General features: G+C 43.8%; 1 long non-coding RNA gene across 1 annotated transcript in view; it reads left to right on the forward strand.

Annotated features, from left to right (window-relative positions):
• The window catches only part of LOC128852518 (uncharacterized), a 44,988-nt gene extending 32,351 nt beyond the window's left edge, over nt 1-12,637 (forward strand). Inside the window, exon 3 of the long non-coding RNA XR_008450399.1 lies at nt 11,683-12,637. This is a non-coding gene — a long non-coding RNA (uncharacterized LOC128852518). The remainder of the gene's footprint in view (nt 1-11,682) is intronic.
• The last annotated feature ends 10,020 nt before the right edge of the window (nt 12,638-22,657 follow it).

The following is a 22,657-nucleotide window of genomic DNA, read 5'->3' on the forward strand; positions in this document are numbered from 1 at the left end:
TTAGGACAGGAAATTAAGGCAGCTGTATCTGCAGGGAGAATTTAAGTATGCAGACTGCAATAACCTGTTCTGGAGTTTGGTGAGAACCGTGCTCCTCCAAGAGCCGACGTGGGGCTGGACACTGATGGCCAGTGCTCAGGTGCTGCGGGGCCATCACAGCTCACGAGGCTGTGGGCAGCTCGGGGCTCTGTGGGTCATGCTGAAACCTTGGCTGAGGAGGCAGGAAAACTTGGAGAGTATGTGCAAGTGGGAAATTCAGATTCTTTTGGGGGTGGGGGTGTTGCTGCTTTGACAGTCATTGAGATGGTGAAAAATTCGGTTCCTTTTTGCTTGGTAATTGATCAGAAAATGGGCTTGGGAAGTTCCTATTTGCACTAGAAATCCTGGACACTGGAAGGAGCAACTTAGGCCAACCATGGCTTGCTGGCCTCTAAATCAGGATACTGCTAAAAGGCAGGAAAGGAGCAGTTGGCCTGATGCTGCCCTGGCCTTTGAGGACTGTTAGGATGTCCTCGGTGGTTGTCAGCAGACAGGCTGAAAAGGCTTGTCCAGGTATCAAGCAAGCAATCCCCTGCACACCACAGTGGGAAAGATCTGGTTTCCCACTAGGTGGTAGGGAAGAGCTTGGCTGAAAAAGCCTCCTGCTTCTCACAGCTGAGCACAAGGAAAGGGGGGGGGTCATATAAAACTAAAGCACTGTGTCTTAGCCAAGACTCCAACAGAGTCAAATAAATCAGGGGTGCTGCTGCAGAGTGCTGGGGGAGAGGCAGGGCACGTGGAGGCAGCGAGTGGGTAGGGTGCTGAGCAAGGCAAGAGTACCAGCAGCCCAGCAAGCACTGGGTGCTGCTCACCACCAGTCACCATCCCTGCTGCACCAGGCACAGGAGGCACATTTGGTATTAGGACTGGTCTTAGGAAATATGGTTTGAAATGGTCTATATCTATCAAAAAAAAACAGAAACAAAAAAAAACCGAAGAGAGATGGGGAGTGAGAACACCCATACTGATTGCAAGGGGGCCTAGCATTGCCACAGCCCATCAAGGAGCTGCTGAGATCCCTGACATCCGCACTGAAACTTCAGAGCTTTCCACTGATGTTGACTCCCTGTAACTGTGCTTTTTTCTCCTCCCACAAATGAAACGCATCTGCACTTCTAGAAATTTTAACCAATTTTAAGCATATGAGTAGGATTCATGCTCATCCGGAATGGGGAGATAAACATGTTGGATGGAGGTACTCAAGAAAGTGACATTTCACATTGAGATCTCTGGTGGTTTCAGTGACAAACCAGGGCTGGGATTCACAGCGTCCCCAGGGGACTGGTGTACCTGGGCTGCTTCGGCACACCCTGGAAGGGCAGAGGAGTGGCAAAGGTCTGAAAAGGTTCACACACGAAGATAGGATAAAATGCACCTGGCTGCTGCCTGATGTTTTTTTGTTCATCTGACTGCTTCTGAAAGATGGGGAAAATTCTGCAGCTTTCCCCCTGTATTCCTCTTATGGTTAGATTTTCCTGCTGCCTAATCTCAAACTTTTTTTGCTGTGCTTGGTAACCCTGAATTCTTATGCAATACACATTGCGCAGGAAAGCAATGTCTTTCCTTTTCATTACAGTTTATCACATATCTGAAGCCCACTACCACACCTACACTAAGAAACTGCTATTTCCTGATCTGTCCTGTATCCCTCATGCACATCCTTCAAGTGCCCTTCCCCATCACCAAGGTCTTCCTTGAAATTCAGGCTCAGCAGGGCTGGGCAAAGGGGGAGATGCAGTTGTGGGTCAACACCTAGGACCCTTGACTCCTACAAAGACCAGCTTGAATTTTCAGCCCCAGGTAATTTTAGTCTGTACTTGCCAGGCTCTTTTCACAGGTTCAGAGCTGAACTCCCAGTCGGAGGCTCACAGGAAGCAATGCACCAGCCCCCAGCACCCTGTGTTCTTTGCTGGTTCACTGTATCATTTTTGCCTTAGGAATTTTTTGCACTCTTTAAAATAATACTTCAAAAGAGGAAAGGCAACAGGTGCTGTAGACTGGAGGTATGTCAGGAGCCCATCACTCAAATGCCTGGATTTATTTTTGCACACCTCTGTAATTCAGAGGAGGGTGGAAGCGCTAGCTCTGTTTCTTTTAGTTACCTGAACCATTCAGAGGAGGGTGGAAGCGCTAGCTCTGTTTCTTTTAGTTACCTGAACTCTAAATGGATGGGGCTACCTGTGTTGGCATGAAAGCAGAGACTCTCTCAGGCTTCTCTGGGCAAACTGGATGAACAAGAGGTGTGCAGCTGAGCAGTCAGGGTTGATCTTGTCCTAGAGCAGTTGTGATCCCAGCACTGTGCTGGGAAGCATAACGCTGGCTCAGATGCCTTTGTTTCCCATGTAGTGAATTTCCTAAGCACAATAGCCTTGATAGGGATGGGGTGTGACAATGATGTAACTGAGCTGAGAGGACTTACCAGTGATGTATTTGAATCTGAAGGTAACTGCAATTAATTTGGAAAATCCCTAGAGTTGTGAGGTGGTTATTTCCATGACATGAGAACTCAGAAGCAATGTGTCCTGGACTTAAATGCCTAGATAAGTGCTCAAATAGAAATAGCTCAATTTTCTTCAGATAGGTGTGCTCCTGACAATGGTAGATATTGCCTAATAGAGCCTAGGTTGACCTGAATTTAGGCATCTTTGTCAGCTGAAGGAGGCCTGAATACACAGCATTAACTTCTCCAGAGAGAGAAGTTCCCTCCCAGGAACATGAGTCTCTTGAGGCCAGAAGGAAAATAAACTTTGTGGTGCATGATGCTGCAGAATGAACTGGAGGGTGTTCAGCTCCCAGCTGGCTCCACACTTATTAAACAAAGGCTCTCTCATGTGAAAAGGAAAGGTCCTGGAAGCCCCATTGTCCTGTGCTAAAATATGATGACCACAGTCCCCATGTGGTGTGATCCCGGCCAACACATACTGTGCCAAAACACACTGTTAGAGTGAGATTTCCTCCAGGAGAGGCAGAGCTACAAGCCTTCAGGTTTGAGTGGTGATGAAGTGGCAGGAAGGATGGTTGTGCGCTTCAGGAGCGGGACTGCATTGCAAAGAGGGCTCTAACCCTTCAGGAGATTTGTGCTAAGGTTTTTTTCAGAGGTGCCTGGTGGGTTTTGGGGGCTCAGCCTGAGCTACTCTGAAGCCACAATAGAGCCAGAGTGAGAAGGGAGAGCTTTGGCACTGGGTGGCTGAGCCTCTTCCGATTATGCAGCTCCATACTTCGCATTTGGGTCAAAGAACAAGGAAGTCTATATCCACCAGCTCTGCCCACAAGATCACTGAGGGGTTGGCAGTGAAGGCTCCTTGGAGGATTCAGTAGATTTCACTTCTTTTTGACCACAGTTTTCACAATAGTCTTCAAACCTCTTATTCCTAAAAGCATTCCTATGTGCCCACACACTGAGCAGTCTGTTCTGGAGCACAGACATGCACTTACTCTGCTTTAATTTTAACCTTCAAATCTCCCTTGGACACAAACAATATGGAATAAACAAAACTTGTGTCCAAACACACTCCTTCCCAGTGCTATACTGACCTTCTGACTTGCTTTTCCTTTGGAAAATCTTGATGCACTTTGTTCTTTAATGCATTAATCTTCACAGCATCCAAGGGATGCCAGGAAATATCATTACTTCTCTCTCCTTCTTGTTTTTATGGATAGGGAACTGAGGCACAGATGATTTAAGTAGATTATCCAGGGTCAGGTATCAAATCTGTGGCTGGGCAGGAATGAGATCCTAGCGTCCCACAGGCAGATAAATGCCTTCCAAAACATCATACCCTTTCTGGTGATCCAGAGACTGAGCACGTAGGTGCATGAACCTGGATGGAGAGGGCTCTGAAGCAGTGCAGTGTGTGTTGTTTTTCTCAGATGATTTCTCTGTGTGTGCTATGGAGATGGATTAGATCCAGACTTGACTGGGGTGGAACGTTTCGTTTTTTCTCCTGCAAGAGGAGGTCTGAGGCCCCTGCTGGATGTCTTTCACCTTCCAGCGTGAAAGAAAGCTTGGTGTTCCCTGGCAATGGAAACCAGCAGATGGGCGATTCTAAGTGCCTCTCTCCTTTTAGTATGTTACCAACTACATCAGCACTTGTGGGGAGATGGCTGCTTTATGACCCTGAAGCAGTCAGGCAGACCTCCAAGCCCTGCTGCTCTGCTCTGACACTGTGAGACTTCTCTCTTCCCTGTTTAATTGTTTGAAGTAAGGAACTTTCCAGACAGTTGTAACATCAAGTGTCCATGCTGGTGGGAAGAGGGTGAGATGAGACCTTGTATTCTTGTGGAGGCTACTGGACTCCCAAAAGGCTGAGAGTTTGGAAAGCATCCACACAGTCAGTCACTTCCCTGAACTATCTGTGCTTCATGAGCCTTCAGCTCATGAATCTTGGAAGGAAAGACTTTCTCATGAGATTTGTGGTGTGTCCAGTCCCAGCTAGAAATACCACAAGAAAAGACTCTCTTGGGGAGATCTCAGCTTTAACCAGAAAATGCAGAGTAATGTGAGAGCAAGAAAAAATCCAGATGTGGCCACTGTCTGCTTTATTTTAATCTGGGAAACTGAGTTTTCCTTCGCAGAGTATAGTTTTGTCAAGCATCATTCTCAATCATATCTAACCTTTGCATTTGCCAGCTATAATTAAGTCAGACCCACATGCTCTGTGTATATGTGTATGTGTCTGCATGCCTGGGTGTGTGGAGACCGCTTCCAACAGACCACTTTCAGTTATTTTTCCACTAACAGGCTGAACGGAGCTGCTCACTCCCACATTCAGCGAGAGCTCTGGCCCAGAGAGCTTCCATGGGAGAAGTATTGGCTTTTCTCCTTTTGGACCAGAGGGGCATTTTTTTAATTACTTTAACAAGAAGTGCTTAAACATTTGAGGTTTTCAGAGTGAAGCCATTTCTCCACCACCAAGCCGTATGTTACTTTTGTTCTTTTGCACAGTTCAGGCTTTTTCTTTGCAGTGTTACTTTGTTTGAAGTCCCAGGCCAAACTGGGAAACGCATAGCTCAGTTTAACACTAAGGAAAGTACCTCTTTCCTTTCTAAAGAGGCTGGTTGGTGCACGTGACAGGTACCCAGGGGTTTAGGAGAGGTTTGCTGGATTTTGGAGGACTGGTGGTGGAGTTGGGCCATGGAGAGGTATTTGCAGGGCAGGAAAACTTCCTGAACTTGTCAAGTAAGTGCAAACCTGAAGATGAGTTTGGAAGGCGTGTTGTGACCATAAGTGATACTGGTGCTTGCAAAGCTCTCGTGACAGCCCTGCTCTTCTTGGCCATTGGTCTGTGAAATGACTGTGATGTCCAGGCTCTTATTGGTGCCAGGGAGCAAGAAGGCGTCACACACATATCTATAGGCAGCCAAACATTTATTAAACCTCAAAAAATCATTAATCTCACCCAAATATTTCTTATTTGTTATGATACCCCCAGGTTTTTGGCAGCTCACGTATATAATTTAATAGTAATGGGAACAAAATGGCAGAACTGCTGGCCATAAGTCCCCCTTGCTCCTCACACACTTTTTCGAGTGTGTTCAGTTGGCCTCAAACTAAAAGCGCTATTCCCCATCATAAACTTTCCAACATTTATTCATCACATACAGAGTGAACAAGTGCCTTCAATTCTCTAGTTACCAATGCACTAATGAACATCTGCTAGTGTTTCTTGCGAGTTCAAGGACTTGGGCAGAGAGTAGACTAGTGACTGAATTTCTCTGTGTGTCTGAATAAGGTAAAAAATTAGTTTTACACAATGGTGCAGTGTTAATTTGGGGTTCTTCATGCTTCTCAGATAATGGCTTCCAAAATCCAAACATTTTGAATTACAGCTTCTTCTGGCGAGTGAGGCTTTGAGTGAAGAAGTCAATGTATATTGAACTATCAGAAGAACAAGAAATGGGGATTATTTTGATTTGCAAATAAGTTAAACTATTCCAAGTAAGTAACCTTTGCTGTTACTTGTCCTGGAGATCTTGAAAGCCTCTGGCTACCATACAAGATCTTGCTTTGCTGTCTCTTGCTAGCAGAAATGAAAAAATTGCCCAAAAATGACAAACAAGCCAATAGGTCTCACAAGTATCTGAAAGACAGCTAGTTACTTCTCCAAATCTGGGAATATATGCTCTGGAGAGGCACCAAATAGGGAGATCTCACCTATACAGCGGTAACTGCTGTAGAGCTTCTGCTATGTTGCTTTAGTCATAGCACTGCTGTATTGCTGGTTGTTACATACAGGTGAAAATTCAGTTTTGATTTAACCCCTTGGATTGACAGCAGGTACAAATTACGCTGACATTTAACTCAGCCTTCTAAAATGTAATTTGTGTGTGTTTAATAATTTCTGCTCATTTTTCTTTTTACCAGCATTCTAACTCCTTCGTTCTGTGTGTCGTCACATATTACCATCTAGCCTATTGTTTCCCAGTGTGAATCTGGGATGTGGAAGTGGCTTGAAATAAGGAATCTAGCTTAAAGGCTACTTGGTGGATATTGCTCAGCCATGCAAGGAAACCTAACAGCTTTGAAAAGTTAGAAAGATACACGTAAAATTTATGCCTTTAAACCACTGGGGCCTCTCCTTTAGGAGGCCACCGTCAGCATTTTTCTTCCAGGCTGGAGCCATCTGTATGTGGTTGGTTACAGGTGCCCATACACTGCAGGGCAATGGTGTCAGTATGAACTGCTGTGCAGCACACAAATCATTTCTGATGAAAATTAAATACCTGAAAAAGAAATTCCACTACCAATGGTGTGAGCAAATCATGCACAAATGACTAATAAACAGCACCGCAATCTCTCCTTAAGCTGTGATTTATCTGTCTAGAGACTTATTAAAGAAATGTTCCTGCTGTTTGCACAATTTTTATCATGGTGCTGCCTTTTGATGCTCTCTAATACCAGAAACCTCTTTCCCCATTCTGGCAATCCCGGTAAACACCCTGTGTGTGACCTCTCCACTGCACAATGCTTGACACCCTGGCTTTGCTCTCCTCCAGTCTCATACTACTGCTCTTTGCTGCAGTGAGATGCCCTGGCCATTAAAGAGGTCTCTATGCTCTGCCTCCTCCTGCTTTTTCCTTTTCAATTTTCCAGGGTCACAGCAGCCCTGCTGGGGGAGCAGGTTACGCAAGTGTCTCCTCCTCATCCCCAGGCAAAACCCACAGAGGTCGGTTCAGACCAGCAACATACTGAATGTGAGCGGGTCAGGCTGTTTTGCACAGAGCTGCAAGAGCAGTAGCTCCCGCTGGAAGCATCAAAGTGGGAGCTGGGGACAAGAACACGTTTCACCAGCACCTGGTGTTGAAATGGGACCCCTTCTGTGTTCAGGGATTTAGTCCTGTGATTTGAGAGGACCAGGCCAACAGTTTCTGCTATCCCATTACCTCTTCCTGGTGGTCATTGCGGGTTGATTGGTATAAACAAAACAGAAAAAAGTAAGAAGCTGACTGGTATGGCAAAAACCAATTTATTTAAAGAATTAAGAGTATTTTGGTTTCCCTGTTCTCCTCCTGGAAAGTGCCAGAGAGGCTTGTAACCCTGGCCCTATCCCTCCCTTGCCTGGAGCAGCACTGGGATGCAGACTGGCTGCTTTGGTGCTCAAAGAAAACAACTTGAGCATTTTCTCTGAAAATACCACATGTTTTCTTGCCACTTTGCCCATGTTTTGCATCTCAGCAGCCTGTGAGCAGGGCATAGAAATTGTCACCCTGCTGGTGACAGCTGTCACAGAGCAAGGGGATGCATATCTCTTTTTTTTTTCCTTCAGTCTTTCTTTCATTTAGGTAAACACCTGCACTTTGCACAGCTGGGTTAACAATTGGCACTTTTGGGGGTTGCCATGCTTTGAGGACATCCATGTCTTGCTGACATTATTGGATGATGGCACCTTCCTTTCCTCTTTGACGTGTGAGATGTGACAAAAGCAGCTATAGCAGTTCTGACTCAGCCCTCAAGCACTTCTGCCATCAAAGTGTAGGCACAGGCAATGCTGGATGATCAGGAGTTTGTGCCGGATCTTTTATCACTGCTGTATGGGGGGAAAAAAAATCTGCCAATGGTAAGGTTGATTTTCAGTCTGACAATAGTTCACCCCAGAGAATATGTAGCATTATGTGACGTGTAAAATTGGGGTATGATGTAATTTAGAGGTTTCTGACTTCTTTATGAGATGCATATGCTATACACGTGACCCCCTTAGCAGCAGAGTATTGAGAAAAATCTCAATGCTCAGATTAGCAAATGGGAGGGAAAGAAGCTTAGGGGTAGGAGCTTTCATCACCCTTTGCAGTAGTAGGATGAGGGATATTCACACTCATGTATTGCTGTTCTCTGATGCATCTGCTGGAAGTGCCTCCAAACCTGAGCCTCTTCATACAGCCTGAGCTGAATGAGGAGGTCAGAGTCCATCTTCCTCCTCTCTTCCTATGCCCTCCAGAGGCTGAAGAACCATCCTAGGAAATTGCCACATCTGTTGGCTTTATATCAGATGGTCCCAGGTCTGCAGACAGCAGCCATGCTGCAGGTTGGTCTGTTGCATTTCTGACTGCAGGTAGGACTGCAAAGGATGAAACCTTGTAACAGCAATGCTGGGGACAGACCAAATCCAGCAGAAAGAAGGTTTATTTCATAAAGGAATTGATGCTGGGAATGCTCTTCAGTAATGTGAGTCAGCTTTCTAGATCAACTATGTTTACTTGTCTTATTTTGCTGGCAAAATCAATATATAATCTATAAGGACCTTCAGAAGTACCATGGGATAGAGTCAGGAACTGTCATCCGGGCTGTGATCAGAACTCCTACTGTCCAGCCCGTGCTGTGGTCATCAGTTCCCAGTCCCTGTGGAGTCCTGTCCTGTGGCACCACACACTCATATGCAAACAAATACACGTCTGAGAAAAGTTGAAAATTTCCTGCTTAATGTCTGCTGTCAGAAAATGCTGCTTTGCCAAAATTGAACTATCCCATGGGAGTGTGTCAATTTGGACAGACATAAGTTTAGAGGAAAAAAAAAAATCAGAATAACTCATTTCAATAAACTCACAGCAGTCATCTGTCAGAATGGGACATTTCAAGTTTTCAGTCTGAAATGAATTCTGTTTGGCACTACTGTGCACAGTACAAATTCTTACATGAAATAATGCAAAATGAATTATGAAACAGAATAATAATCAAAAAAGTGAACTGGAATAGTAACATGGAATACTCAAAATACGGAATAGACATCAAATATAAACAAAATGGAATGGAAAACCTATAAAAGAAATAATCCAAACCCATAAACAAATGTTTCAGTTGACCTGAATGAAAGCGTTTCCAGCATATTGTTTTGTGAGAGACTGAACCCCATTTTTATCTTCGCTTTTTGTTTTTCAGTCTTATGTCAGAATGCCGAGTTGGAGGGAAACACAGAAAAATAGATACATGAGTATGTATATAAATGTACACGGTAATAGCTGCACACTTTTATTCTGTTTGTTTTTCTTTCTTTTTCCCCACAACATCTGTCCCATTCTGAAAATTGAAAATGTTTTTACTTCCTATGTCAGAGTTACTTACAAAGCAATCAATTGACACAGTTGTTTGTGGGCAGTTTTGGTCATACCACAGATGCTAAGGTGGGCTGTAGACCAGGGCACAGCATCTCCTCTTGTAGCCCAGTAGTCAGTGGGCTGTGGCTGGGTCCTGAATCTGGACTAAAGCAGTCCGTAGCCTGGGAAAGCTGCAGAAGCCTCACTTTTAGCCAGGTTTGCTTGAAACATGTCTCCTGTCACTACCTGTGAGCACACACACACACACAAAGGGATGCCCTGTGAGGGCTTCAAATGCCTTTTTTTTTCCCCTTCATGTCACAGCCAGGGCAAGCACAGAGAAACCTAGGGGTAGAGCTCCCATTTGACAATACCAACAGATAAAGCTGAGACCTAAAATATCCTTCTTTGCAAAACTAAAGATGCGGGCAAAGAGAGCTCTGTCTTCCAAGGATGCCTTTTGGACAATTGTCTTTGCTGGAGATGTGGAGGGTGTCTCCTGCTCATGTGTGGACTGGAGGCCAGTCTGAATGCATAAGCGACATGGGAATTTTGTCCAGTTGTCTGGCACACCTCTTCTCTTTTTCTCCATCGCTCTGGGCTGTGTCATACCTTGTCCAGTGCAGGACACTGCTGCTTACCTGGGTAGGTGCGGGAGGTCAACCTCTCTCCATTTTTTGCTTCAAGAGAGGTTTGGTGACCCACAGTCCTTGTGTTGGTCCTTGTGTATGCTGGTGAATCTGACCTGCGCTGCAGGCACAAGCAGCAAATTCAGTGTTTCCCATACACTGATATCCCTGTGCATGGGAACTTGGGCATAGTGTGTGTGTTGAAGAGGCACATGCAGCTGCTGAGCTTTTGCAGTTTTGCTGCAAGGCTCAGAAGACACAGGATGCTTCTTTGTCGCCTTGAGAAGAGGAAATGTCACTTTACTGTAAACAAATGAAAGTAAGAGCAGCCAAAACCTGCATCCTGCAGTGATTCCTTGCATTTCCACAGGTCAAGGGCAGAGTGTCTATTTGAAGGTGGATGTTTCCTAATGTGCAGTCGTTGGTAACCTAAAGCAGGTTTATGACAGAGCCAAGATCAGGCATTAATGCAATAGACTGGTAATTCAATCACTTTATAGAAGTTGATCTGTCCTTTTTATTACAATTATTGTCAGCCCGGGTGTTTCGTTCCATCACTGAAAATAAACATCATTTATCATACTTGTAAAGATTAGCCCCTGACAGCTCCAGCTCTGCTTTGCATAAATGTGTATTAATGTTGGCTCTGTCTGAAGTGGAGAGAGAAGTCTATATTTCACAAGAATGATTAGACAGTGTCACCACTGCTTTAAGTAATGTCTAATCACGATGGATAATCAAACTGTGAAAAAACAACAAAAAAAAGGCAATTTATTGCATATGCATTTTTTTGCTTTATTGGGCTGTGAAATAGCAATAGTCTTGATGCTGCAATATTAAGGTTTGTAATGTTTGGGCTCTGGGCTGTTGATGCTTCTCTGGGTTTCAGGAGGGATGCAGCATTGCACCTCATTGGCAGAGGTGGGACTTTCACTGCTCTGCTAGGCTACCCAAGTCTTCCCATTTGAAGGCCCAGCAGTCTACAACTTTGCCAGACTTTTAATGGGCTAATTTGATTTGGAAAGTTTCAACTAAAACAATGCTATCATTTCTGAAAGTGAGACTGAGGGAAAACATGCTAAAATATTCTTATAGACATTTTCCAGAGAAGTTCTAGGGCTCCTAGATTTTGGAGAAAGACCTCAACAACTTGGCATGTACTTAGTCTCAGGTTGGGGCTGCACTTTTGCTCCTCCCATCTAAATGCACCCACATTAGTTGCAGGAAAAAAAATCTGTTTGTTAGTGTGCACTTTAGAGATATTAGAGCTCGGAAGCCAAATGCTGCGTCTTCATGAGCTCAGTGAGTGCTCCAGCCCCCACCCAAACATGTATGTACCAACTCCCTAGCAGGACCAAATCTGCATCCCTGGGCTGGGGGCATTGGGTGTGTAAATAGGATTTTTCTTGAATTCTGCTGGTGAGAGTGTGTTTGGAGTCTCATCTGACAGCAGGGACTCTATTCTGAGGGCTGTGTGTCTTTGCAGTCAGCATGGAGGACATCTGCCTGGCATCCAGAATGATGAAGAATAACTGAAGACATGAGCTGAAGCCTTGCTCTTTGCCAGCTGAGCCAAGGCAATGCCAAGAATGTTCCCTTGTTTGCTGGAATGTACATTCACTGGGAGAGAAATACACATGGGCACCGATGTCCATCACACAGTTACTGTAAGTCAGATATGTGCTGTGGTGCAGAAAACACCTCTGCAACATTCATGCAAGAACATCAGAACTGAACAAAAGTCCTTCTCATCAGTATCAGGGTTGGCATTGGGTTTTGTTTCCTCGGTTTTAGAAACTGAGGAAAAGAAACCAGACTCCACGTGTGTTTTCAGACACAGCTTTGGATGAGCTGGAGAAGTTCGAGTACTGCACTGAGAATGCTTGTGATTTCTGGACACTGCATCTAGTTTGGTGAAAGCCCCAGTTTGTGGTGTAGGGGTGATTTTGTGAGAGGATCTGCTTTCACTGTTGCTGGTTTTTAGAAGTTATTTCCGATGATTATTCCTTCACAAAAAAAAAAAAACACTCAAGAATTTGGAAGCAAGTGTCCTCAAAAACTAAAGTCAAATAAAACATTTGATTTATAATCTTATCATTTCTAAGGCAGCCACCTTATTTTTGAATGCTTGTGATTGAGATCACTGTTAATTGAAGATGATGCCTTCAAATTAGCCCACTGTGGAGGTATCTCATTGCATCAGATCCTAAAGGAGTGATAATACATCAAGTATCTTACATGAAAATAAATAAACCTCTTCCATGCGTATCTAACAGCTACTTCTGCTATTAAAACTAAAGCATTAAAAGCAGTGGAACTATACTGAGTGCTTATACTGCTATTTTCTCTTTTTCTTTTTTTGCATGTCAGTCTCAGTTTATTCCCTTTCAGGTTATAGTTACCACCAGTTTCACCTCTTCTACTCTGATGCACTACTAGTGATGCACTGCTGGTGATGCACAAAACACAGTGCAGTGGCCCTTGTGCCAAAGAACCTGAAAGACAAATTTTGCTCTGAAATAAAAATGAAAAAACAAACAACCCCAAAGCTGAAAAAAACCCCAAAATGAAATGTCTGCGTCAAAAGTAGTCTGGGTAAAGGAGCTAGTGATGGAGGGAAGCAGTGGATGAGGATGGCACTGAGACCATTCACCATCAGAGCAATGCTGATTTTAACCAGTGCAACTGGCACTTTTTGAAGTGCTAAAAGCTTTGGACACAGATTACCATGCACATATTTCCATTTCCCTTAAATCCAGGGAGATTTCCTGTTAGAGTACCCTGTCTCTCTCTCTTTTTTTTTTATTCAGCTAGATTGTGCTTGATGGGGACTGTTAACTGAATGCAGCATATTATATATTACTTCAATAAATCACGAACAGCCGAAGCATTCAATATCATGCAGAGCAGTAATCAGGGGAAGTCTTAATCACACTTTAAATGGTTTGGATTTATGCTCTGCTTTCCATGGACTCCTGTCACTGCTGGAAAGGCGCAGAGGCATGGCTTCATGGTGGCCCACCAGGAGCTGGTCCAGCCTGGTGCTAGGGGCTGAGAGCACAGCCGAGGGACAGGGTTTGTGCTAGGGGTGCGGTGCTTGGGCCAATGAAGATGAGGGCCCGTGGGGATATTCCTGGAGTTATTTGTACGTATGCAATGACCTCTTTAGATTGCCAAAGTATTTTGGGGTAGAAAAGTGTCATTGACAGTGTAAACATCTGCTCTTATTTTGTTGGAGGATGGACAGATATGTGGCAAGTCCTGGCTTTGTTCTGATTGAAAAAAATGTATTTTAACATGGAATTTTGTTTTTGAAGAAATGGTCAGAAAAGAGCAAACCCAGCTGCTGTAATCCTTGCTTTTTACTGCTCTGGCCTTCTGCATTTGATCCAGGAGATTAAAAACTCCTCCTGGATTTTTGTTGAGGAGTAGGAAAAATCGAAGAGGGAGGGCTGGCTTAAAAAAAACCCCAAACAAACCACAAAACCTCTAAGTAATTTTTAAACAAATTGATTTATGATTGATGATCTGACCCACCAAGGCTTTCCATGAAAGTAAAACTTTCCAGCTGGGTGCCGTAGTAGGCGTGAGGTGTGTATGGGTCTCACGGAGGTGAGTGCCAAGTATCAGCCCACCGGCAGCCACCTGCAAAGGATGAGAACCTTCCTCCTCAGTGCTGTCATGTGCTCAACCTTCCCTTTCCCCTTGCAATGATATGCAGATGTGCATGATGCCATCTCTTCTGACCACGGGAGGAGAAAAAAGAGAAATCATAGTAGAAAACAACAGCCTTTTGGGTGGAAAGTTAACTGGTTTGGTTAACTCCATGTTCCGGAGCACAGCAGCGCCTGTGAGCACAGTCACTGATCACAGCTGCTTGCTGGAGGCGTCTTGTGGGCCGGCAGGGAGGTTAATACACTTGTTAACCGCATCTGGCTGGGAGAGCCCTGGGCGGGCTGTGGCTGGCTTTTCCAGCTCAGAAATACTTTGCGAGCCCCTTCAGCTGGAGAGCACGATTCTTCGCCGCCCTCCTCCCCGCGTTAAAAGCAGTCACACTGCCTGCCCCATAAATTACTGCTCTCGCAGTGGAAATTTGAACAAGACCCAAGCAGAGCTGAGACACAGCAGCTGAGATACTTAAACAATAATCCTACACAGAGGAAACTCTCCTATAATGGTGAATTTAGGTTCCAAGGAGCTTTGGTATCTGACTGTTGGGTTTGTCCCCTCAACCTCTTGTTTCGTTTTTCATTCGGTTCCATGTTGTTCCTGTCTGTTAATAGGGCATCTTTCATTATCATTATCCCTAATAGTGGTTTATTGTATTAGTTACAGTTAATTTAAATGTCACTGAAGCATTGAAAACAGATTGCAGATGTTTTGAAACAGATGTTATTTTAATGTTAAAACAAAATCATGAATATTTATGGGTCATTATTGCCTGGGTTGAATTAAACTCTAAATAGTAATGTATGGGTTTAATGTCTTTTGAAGGAAACTTTCCAAAAAAGGTGAATGGAAAAACACTGTCATATAAAGATGTGTAAATAATTTCTTCTGGCAATACTGAATTTTCCTTTATGAACAGTCAGAATTAATTACTGTTATATTACAAAACCAGGTACTGTTCTTGTTCTATACATGAAGTTAACCCGAGACAAATTTTTTTAGCTCAGAAACACCTTTTCAGCTCTCTGTTTCCTACAGAAGGGGCCCAGCAGCTGCCTGCAAGCAGACTGAAAGCCATAGGAATACTTTGAGGTGGAGACATCAGTATTAAAACAAAATAAGGTGAAGATGATGCAAGCACACAACTCACTTGGTGTCAGTCTTTCCTACAGAAACACAAAGAGGGCTTGTTGATGCCACATGCAGGCTGTCTCTGTTATAGTCATATTTATTTCTTGATGGAGATGAAGTTATTCTTCAAGGCATCAGCTCAAAATGGCCTTTCATTCATTACAAAGTTATTTAGTTACGGGTATGTAACTCTAAATGACATTTCTACATCTTGTACTTTATTAGTTGATCCTAGCTGCTAAATGACATGGAGAGATCAGCAGACTATGGCAGGGGAGGGATTTGGCCAATTTTGAATGGGATCTAACCTTCTGGAGTTGAAAATTTGCCTTGGAGACAATGAGCTAGCGCACCTCCCTCTGGGAGAGCTCGGGTGGGGGGCTGGTGGATTAGGAATTAAAAGTGAAAGTAAGTAAAGATGGTAGAAGAAAGCTAAAAATAAGAAGACTGTAAACACAGGGATGATTCTCTGCTTCCCAGAGACAAGCAAGCACTTCTGCTGCCTTAGGCAAGTTTTGTCCTATTTGACTAGGGGGGTGAAACTAGGATGGAAATGTAGGTGGCAAGGGGACGGGCTACCATGCAGCCACACACACTTTTCAAGTGTCTGCTGGGACAATGTGCTCTAACCTGTAGCACTGAGCCTTTTCTTTTTCCCCTCCAAATACACTAATTTGGAGGAAAGCCTGAAGCCTCTTGAAGCTGGCAGAACTCCTTGTACACAGGCACAAAACCCCAGAGCAGATGGGCACAGATTTTAGCTAACCGCAGTGGCAGTTGTTGAGTATTAGGGTCTGTGATCTCATCCAAGAACATCCAAACAGCCAACTTTGCTTCTCCCTTGGCCAAGGGGAGGAAGCATCACCCACACTGCTTGGGCTGATATCACTCACTGTGGCCAACGCGCAGCAGGATTTTGCCAGAAGGACTTGGGACCTGCAGTGTCAGGAAAAGGACAGCAGTAATGAATGAGCCTTTTCAATTTCCACAGAGTGATCTAGGTATAGGGAGTCAAAAGAAAAAGTGCTAAAAAGCTGCATGCTCCGTTTTGCTGCTGACTGGAGTGGTGGCATAGAGCAGCCGTGACTGCTGGCTTAGTTTGCAGGGTGAAGGATGGCCACACCACAGGGCTTGGTTGCTTTAAGGTCCATGGAGATCTAACAATTAACTGCATTGAGGCACCTGGGCAAACTCCTCACACCAAGACTCATTGCAATGTTAGAATTTGTTTAGATTGCCAGAAATTGGCCAATGAAGTCTTCTAGCATGATCTCATCTCTTGCTTTTAAAAGCGTCACTGAGAAATTACATACAACCAATTGTTGTGGTGTTCTTTCAATATCTTGGACTTGAACTTCCACCGCTTTGATGTCCTGAGGATCACAGAAAGCCTGGTACAGTACATTACATTCAGTAGACTGCTAGAAAGAGAGTTCATTTAGTTTGATGACAGATTAATACTGATTCACAAATTAATTTTGTCTCTTTGTATATCAAGGGTGTCCGCAACTTATTTAATTTGTAATAAATATAATTATAGAAATGAATGAGCTATCAAGATTTTTAAAGTATGATCCATCAGTGTTGGCATGACTTGTATTCCTGGTCATTATAAATAAAATGGGTCTTTTGCAATATGGAATGCAATTTTCCCTGTAGTTTGTCTCATTATTTTCTGACATGCGGGTTAATATTAAATTACAATGCCTTAATTTTCAAATCAGGGCTCGATTTGTAAATAAGAGGTTAATAAATAACCTTTCCAGCTGGAGGCCTTATTGTAACTTCATTAAAATAAACTTTTAAATGAGATATTTGCCTCTTGGTTGAAGCAGTGACGGTACTAGCATTGTCTCATCCTGGACATTGCAAAATAAAAAAAGAAGCTTGCATAGCTTTCAGAAAACCCCATCCAAAGAGCCATTGTGCCTCTGATACTCATACGGTCTTTTAGATGTCCTCCATAACTGGGTTATACCCTGACTTGCTCCATCTCTGCTTCCTGACACAAGAATCACATATGAAGCTGTAATTTGTTGCACATCACCTCAAGCACACTGTGGAGGATGCAGGTGGCTGGAGTTTGCTGTCACATATTGTGCTTTACATCTTAGTGGTCTTTCAGTTGTCAGTCCTACCTGGGTGATACAACTTGCCATTTCTGAGTCACTAAGCTCAGACCTACTGCTGCTTCTTTGTCTACTTTTTGCTTTGCTTCATATGATGTTCGTGATCGTTTCTCCCAGCATGGCTTTTGGAGAAAAAAAATTAAAGACTTTTCTCAGTAGGTGCTACATTGTTCTTCACAGACGTTTCATGTTCTGAACTGTAAGAGCTGGATTTCCTCAGTTCGCACGGAAGGACAGAAGGCTCTGATTTCTCCACTGAACACACCTCTGACTGGTGGTGTTTGGTCTCTGGACTTAAAACCTAAGTTGGTTTTGGATATTTCTGTTGCTGGTTGTCCAGCTGGGAGTTGTCAAGCATTGGAACAGGCTGCCCAGGGACGTGGTTGAGTCACCATCCCCGGAGGTATTTAAAAGATGTGCAGATGTGGTGCTTAGGGACATGGTTTAGCAGTGGACTTGGCAGTGTTAGATTTACGGATGGACTCCATGATCTTAATAGTCTTTTCCAACTTAAATGACTCTACGACTTGATGATTCGATGACAAAAGCTATTTCCCTTTTAGCTGAAAGAAAAACAACATTTTATGCAATTTCATTTAAAAAAATGCAATCTGAAACCAACAACCCCAAGATACAATAGGAAAGCTCAAAACTCCCCACATTGCTTTTCAACGAAGCAGCAGGTTGCTCTGTGAGACAAAAGTTAAATTAAGACAGTTTGTAAAACAAATGGGTGCTTTGAAACAGCAACTTTTCAGGCCTGAGCATTCAAGAAACTTTTTTCAAAAGACACCAGCGTGCTGGTGTTGCCCCATCAGGCAACAGATCAGCCCCACATCTTTCAGTACTGCCCCACAAGCAAGCAGCCTCAATCCTGCCTTGCAGGTGAGTTGCATGTCTTGGAAGCAACCGCCCCAATGGGCAGTGAAAACAGCCTGCGCCACTGGCAGTTGCACTGATCTAGGGGAAGATTCCTTTAAAAAGTGGCATGCTCTGCCCAGAGGAATGACTCTGAGGCCTCAGGAATTTGGGGCAATTGTGATCAGAGGGGCCCCATGTTTTTGTCTCCTCTCATAACACTTGATCAGCATTTTCACACCTTCCCCATCCTTTCTGCTTGTCTACAGGAGCATCTTGGATCCTGTACTGCTGGTTACAGTGAGGTAAGGCACAGCACAGCCTCATCTCACCGCTCGGTTAAACTGCTACAGTCATCTGCCTCCAGGAAAAACCCCACTGAGGACAGGATTAGCTAAATCCTTGAGGTCAGTAAGTCATGTCTTGGCCAGGGTTTCAGCCTTCCAGCTAGTTTTGCCCATGAGCGTTATTTCTCTGTACTTTCTTTAGCTGTGAGCAATAGTAGGCTCAAAATTCAGCGTCTTAAGAAAAGCAAACCACAACCACCAAAAGAAACATACAGCCCAGGCCCAGCCTCAAGGTCTTTTCTGGCTTAACTGTATGGGTCGGATGTAAGAAATGCTCTTAGCTGACGCAATGTGGTGAGAAAACCCCCGGAGTGGGTCTTGTTTTGCTGACAGGTGAGAAATTTTGTCAGCTTGCAGGGATGCAGCAGTGCAAGGAGCAGAGCGTGAAAGACACAGGGCAAGTGAGTGGCCACCCTTGGCAGAATAAATATAACTACAAAGTGCAGGAGAAGTTCCACCTGCCACAGGCTGCTGGGCACCCTGGAGAAGATGGGAATGCATGAGCACTTGCCAAGGGAGTGGGAACTTCAGGGTAATGGTCCTGTTGACAGAGTGTCTCAGGAGCTGGACTTCTACTCACATTCCTCCTTCATAATGCTGTTAAAATATGGTCTTTCCATGTTTCACCTCTTTTCCCATTCTTCACACAGCCAAAGCATTCTCCTTGGGTCCTCCTACATAACAGGACAGTGCAGTGGTTATGGAGCTAATGACACAAATTTCGCTGCCTCACTTGCGCTATTCATGCTAGGGGAGAATCTTCCTCACTTTTTGGCATGATACCCAGTTTGGTTTATTTGGGGATTTATTTTTTTTTTAATTTGAGTAATTTCATTCAATCTAATGCGCATGTACACAACAGCAAGTTTACAACAGCAACCTCCTGATAGTTCTGCAGTTATTTTATTCAAGAAGCAACGTCTTTTTTTTTAATATTAGTAACAGTGTTTGAAATATCTTAAAATAAATAAACCTCCTTTTTTCTGTCATAGAGGTTTATTCTGAAGGGAGAAAAGACCCCCTTTGTTCACCAGTTGTGCTCCCAAATGAACCATTTCTGAGCCTTGCTGAAACTGTTGAAACATCTGTGCACCAGCACTTTCCCTGAAGTACCTTCTGTCAGCACTGAAATGAGGGCTGGGAAAGATGGTCTACCTTAGCTAATCTAATTGCAACACAGTACAATACTTTGTGTGTTAGTTGGGATAATTTTAAACACTAGCAATGCGGATTTTCCTGTTATGAGGAGGGATTATGCTAATCTAAAGGGCCCTCAGCCCCTGACTTTATTTTATACCTTCATCTTTTATGGGATCTGCTTGATCGTGTCTTCTCACAAGTGGAAGAATTTCATAGGAAGAGTAGGGGTGGAAAAAAGGCTCCTCGTGGGCCTTTTGGAGACATGACATTTTCTGGTACTGATTCAACCATGGTGAAGCCAACTCAGCTCTCTGCATACTGATTTATTATTTTTTTTAACATAAATGACAGTTAAACCATTAATGGAAAAAACATACTGATAATATTTTAGCTGAAAATCCTTTTGATGTCACTTTTACAAGACTACTTGGGAAAGTCATGTCTCAACTCCATGCTCTTCTAAATTCAGGGTTTGGAATTGGAGGGTTTTTAGGCTAAACTTGTTAACGCACTACTAAATTTTGGGAAGGCTTTTCAAATGGGATCAGATTTTAAATTTCCTTTCTATTTTGGGCAATTAAAGGCCACCGTTTGGAAGTTTTTATGGTCAAAAATCTGGTTCATCACTAACTAAGTGTCTTCTCAGCTACGTCGGTGCCATTGGTGTTTTCAACGCCTAATCCATTGCTGATCTCAAAATGCTTCCACAGTGATGGAAATGCTGCGATCTATTTTTTTCCCCCCAATTAAGTAGAAACCTTCACCTGGCTCAGCCCCAACTGCTATTCCCTGAAAACATTTTTCATATTCATTGACAAATCTTCTGACATTGCTAAGACAAGTGATCATTTCCTGAGCACTCCTCAAGCAAGGTGAGACTTGTTCAGTTCTTGGATGGCGGATAAGGAGGGAAATTCATTGGCCTGCAGGAAGGGATTAAGATCACCATTTGGAGCACCTTGCTGAGTTGGTTTTTGTGTTACAGGAACGAAACTTCTTGGACTGCAGAGCAAAACTCATTTTCTCACCCCTCCTTAAGATCTCCCAGATATGGTAACACCGCCCACTTTCAGTGTGCCTCGAGTGATGTTTAATCCTCTGTGTATTTCATGTAGCGCTATCGAATTTCACTTATCGTCATTATTGATGAGTGACACAGAGGTTAAATGATTCACATCAAGACATTTTACTGAAAAAAAAAAGAAGTTAATGCATCAGTTTTCAATCAGTTGAGACACTTTGCTCAGATGCCAGTCAGATGGGTAACTGCAGCAGGCAGGTACCTTCTCAGAGAGCTGCTTTGCCAGCTGGGAAATGGGGCCAATAAAGCCACCTGGAGATTATCAGGTTCTTGCTATACAATAACATTGGGCAGAAAAGGAGAAGCACGTTTGTTTCTTGCAGCTTGGCTGAGCCGTAGAAGCTGGGAGCGCCTTTGCTCTGAGGTCGGCAGCCAAGGGCAGGATGCTGGTGTTGCCAAAGGGTGGGGCAGCCCACCTACAGACTCCTGGCCTGGGGCTGCTTTGCCTTTCCAAGCCTGCTGCAAATCAGTCCCAGCTGTGCTCCTTGGTCATCGCTGCTGCCGTCATTTCCATTAGAGCAAGTGGCTAAAGCCCTCCAAGTGCTGTACAGCTGCTGTGCCACCAGTTACACCGCCTTTTCAGGTGATGACTGCTTGAATGATTTGTCAACTGAGTAGTGGGCAAGAGAGGTAACAGTTAAAAATGGTGATTTTGCTTCCCCAAACCCTTTATGTGAAGATCTACAGATTGAAACTAGATCTCTCTGATACACACAGCATCACTTATTTGTTTTAGTTTCATCATGGACAGCAAGTCCTCATGGCTCCTGAAATTTTGCTGCTAGAAGACATACTGGAAGACGCAAAGCCATGAAGAAAATTAGCCCTGCTTTGTCCAAGTTTGCTTCCTTTCCTGCTGCTCTCCTCATTTCATTTGATCTATTTTAACCACTACCACTGCACTGTAGCACAAACCTTAGTGCTTTGGCCGACATCCAGCTGTGAAATGTGTGCTCTTCTTCTGCATGATTCCCTCTGCAGGTTTCAAGAAAGCTGTTCCTCATGATCCTGAGTCAAAAAAAAATGCAACTGTCTGTTAAACCCTGGCAGAAAGGATGTTTGTGTGGGCACAGAACTCTGGGTTCCTTCCTGAACAGGAACAGAATAGGCGGAGGGGGGTATTTGTGAATGTTGTCTTAATCTGTAGACTTTATCGTAAACAGAGAAAGAGAGAAAGGGAAAAGGAGAATCCTTTAGAAGGTATGCAGAGCATCAGACTAAGCTTCCACGTTGAATCTTTCCTTAAACGTACTCTCTATGTGGAGACTAACCTGAGCTGTACTGAATAAGAGTTAAGACTAGCCAGAGCAACCTAGACCAAAGGTTTAAGTAAGCCCTGTTTCCTGGTGCAGAAGCTGCCTTTTGAGGTGTGTTGCCATGCCTGCTGCTTCTTGCTCCTATCACTCTACCAATGATGGTAAAGGTGTGATGGCAAAATAGTCTCTGAGGGTCAGACGTAACAGCCACAAGAGTTTGCTTTTCAGTAAGCCGTTCACACTTAGAGAGTCATTCCCAGCAAGTGCACTGCAGTTGAGGGCAGCAGCTCTTTCAATGTTGACAGCAGGCAGACCATCATGTCCCCGACATCTCTGCCTGACAGGCCAGTGCAGGGAAAATGCAAATAGGGAGGGGAAAGGACCTGTGCAATTAACCAGAGATGCTAGTGCAATTGCAGGAAGCTACAAGAGTCACAAACCTTCAGCATATGTGAAAGCATCACTTTGTTCTTTTTTTTTTGTTTTTATTTTTACAGCAAACATATTTAATATAGCCATTTCACGTTTTACATGAAGCATAAATCAAGGAGAAATAAGTATATTGGCTGCAACATAGGTTGTTTTGTAGGTTCTAAATTTCTTAAGTGTTAGGTCATTTTACTTACAAGTTAAATAGCTGTCTGCAAGAGGCCTTGGTTGGTCATAAATTGTCCTTCCAATAATATAAAACATGCCATTTACTTGCAACACATATACTCTTCCAAGTAGATCCAACAGCTCGTAAAGAACAAGAGCTCCTATGTCATCCCCACTGAGACCACTGCAATAAAGAGCCATCGGAATGACTCCGTACTCAGTAAGTGCAATCAGATCCAGCAACAGTAGCTTT

This window comes from Cuculus canorus, chromosome 6 (genome assembly GCF_017976375.1).
Source record: "Cuculus canorus isolate bCucCan1 chromosome 6, bCucCan1.pri, whole genome shotgun sequence".
NCBI classification, from domain to species: domain Eukaryota; kingdom Metazoa; phylum Chordata; class Aves; order Cuculiformes; family Cuculidae; genus Cuculus; species Cuculus canorus.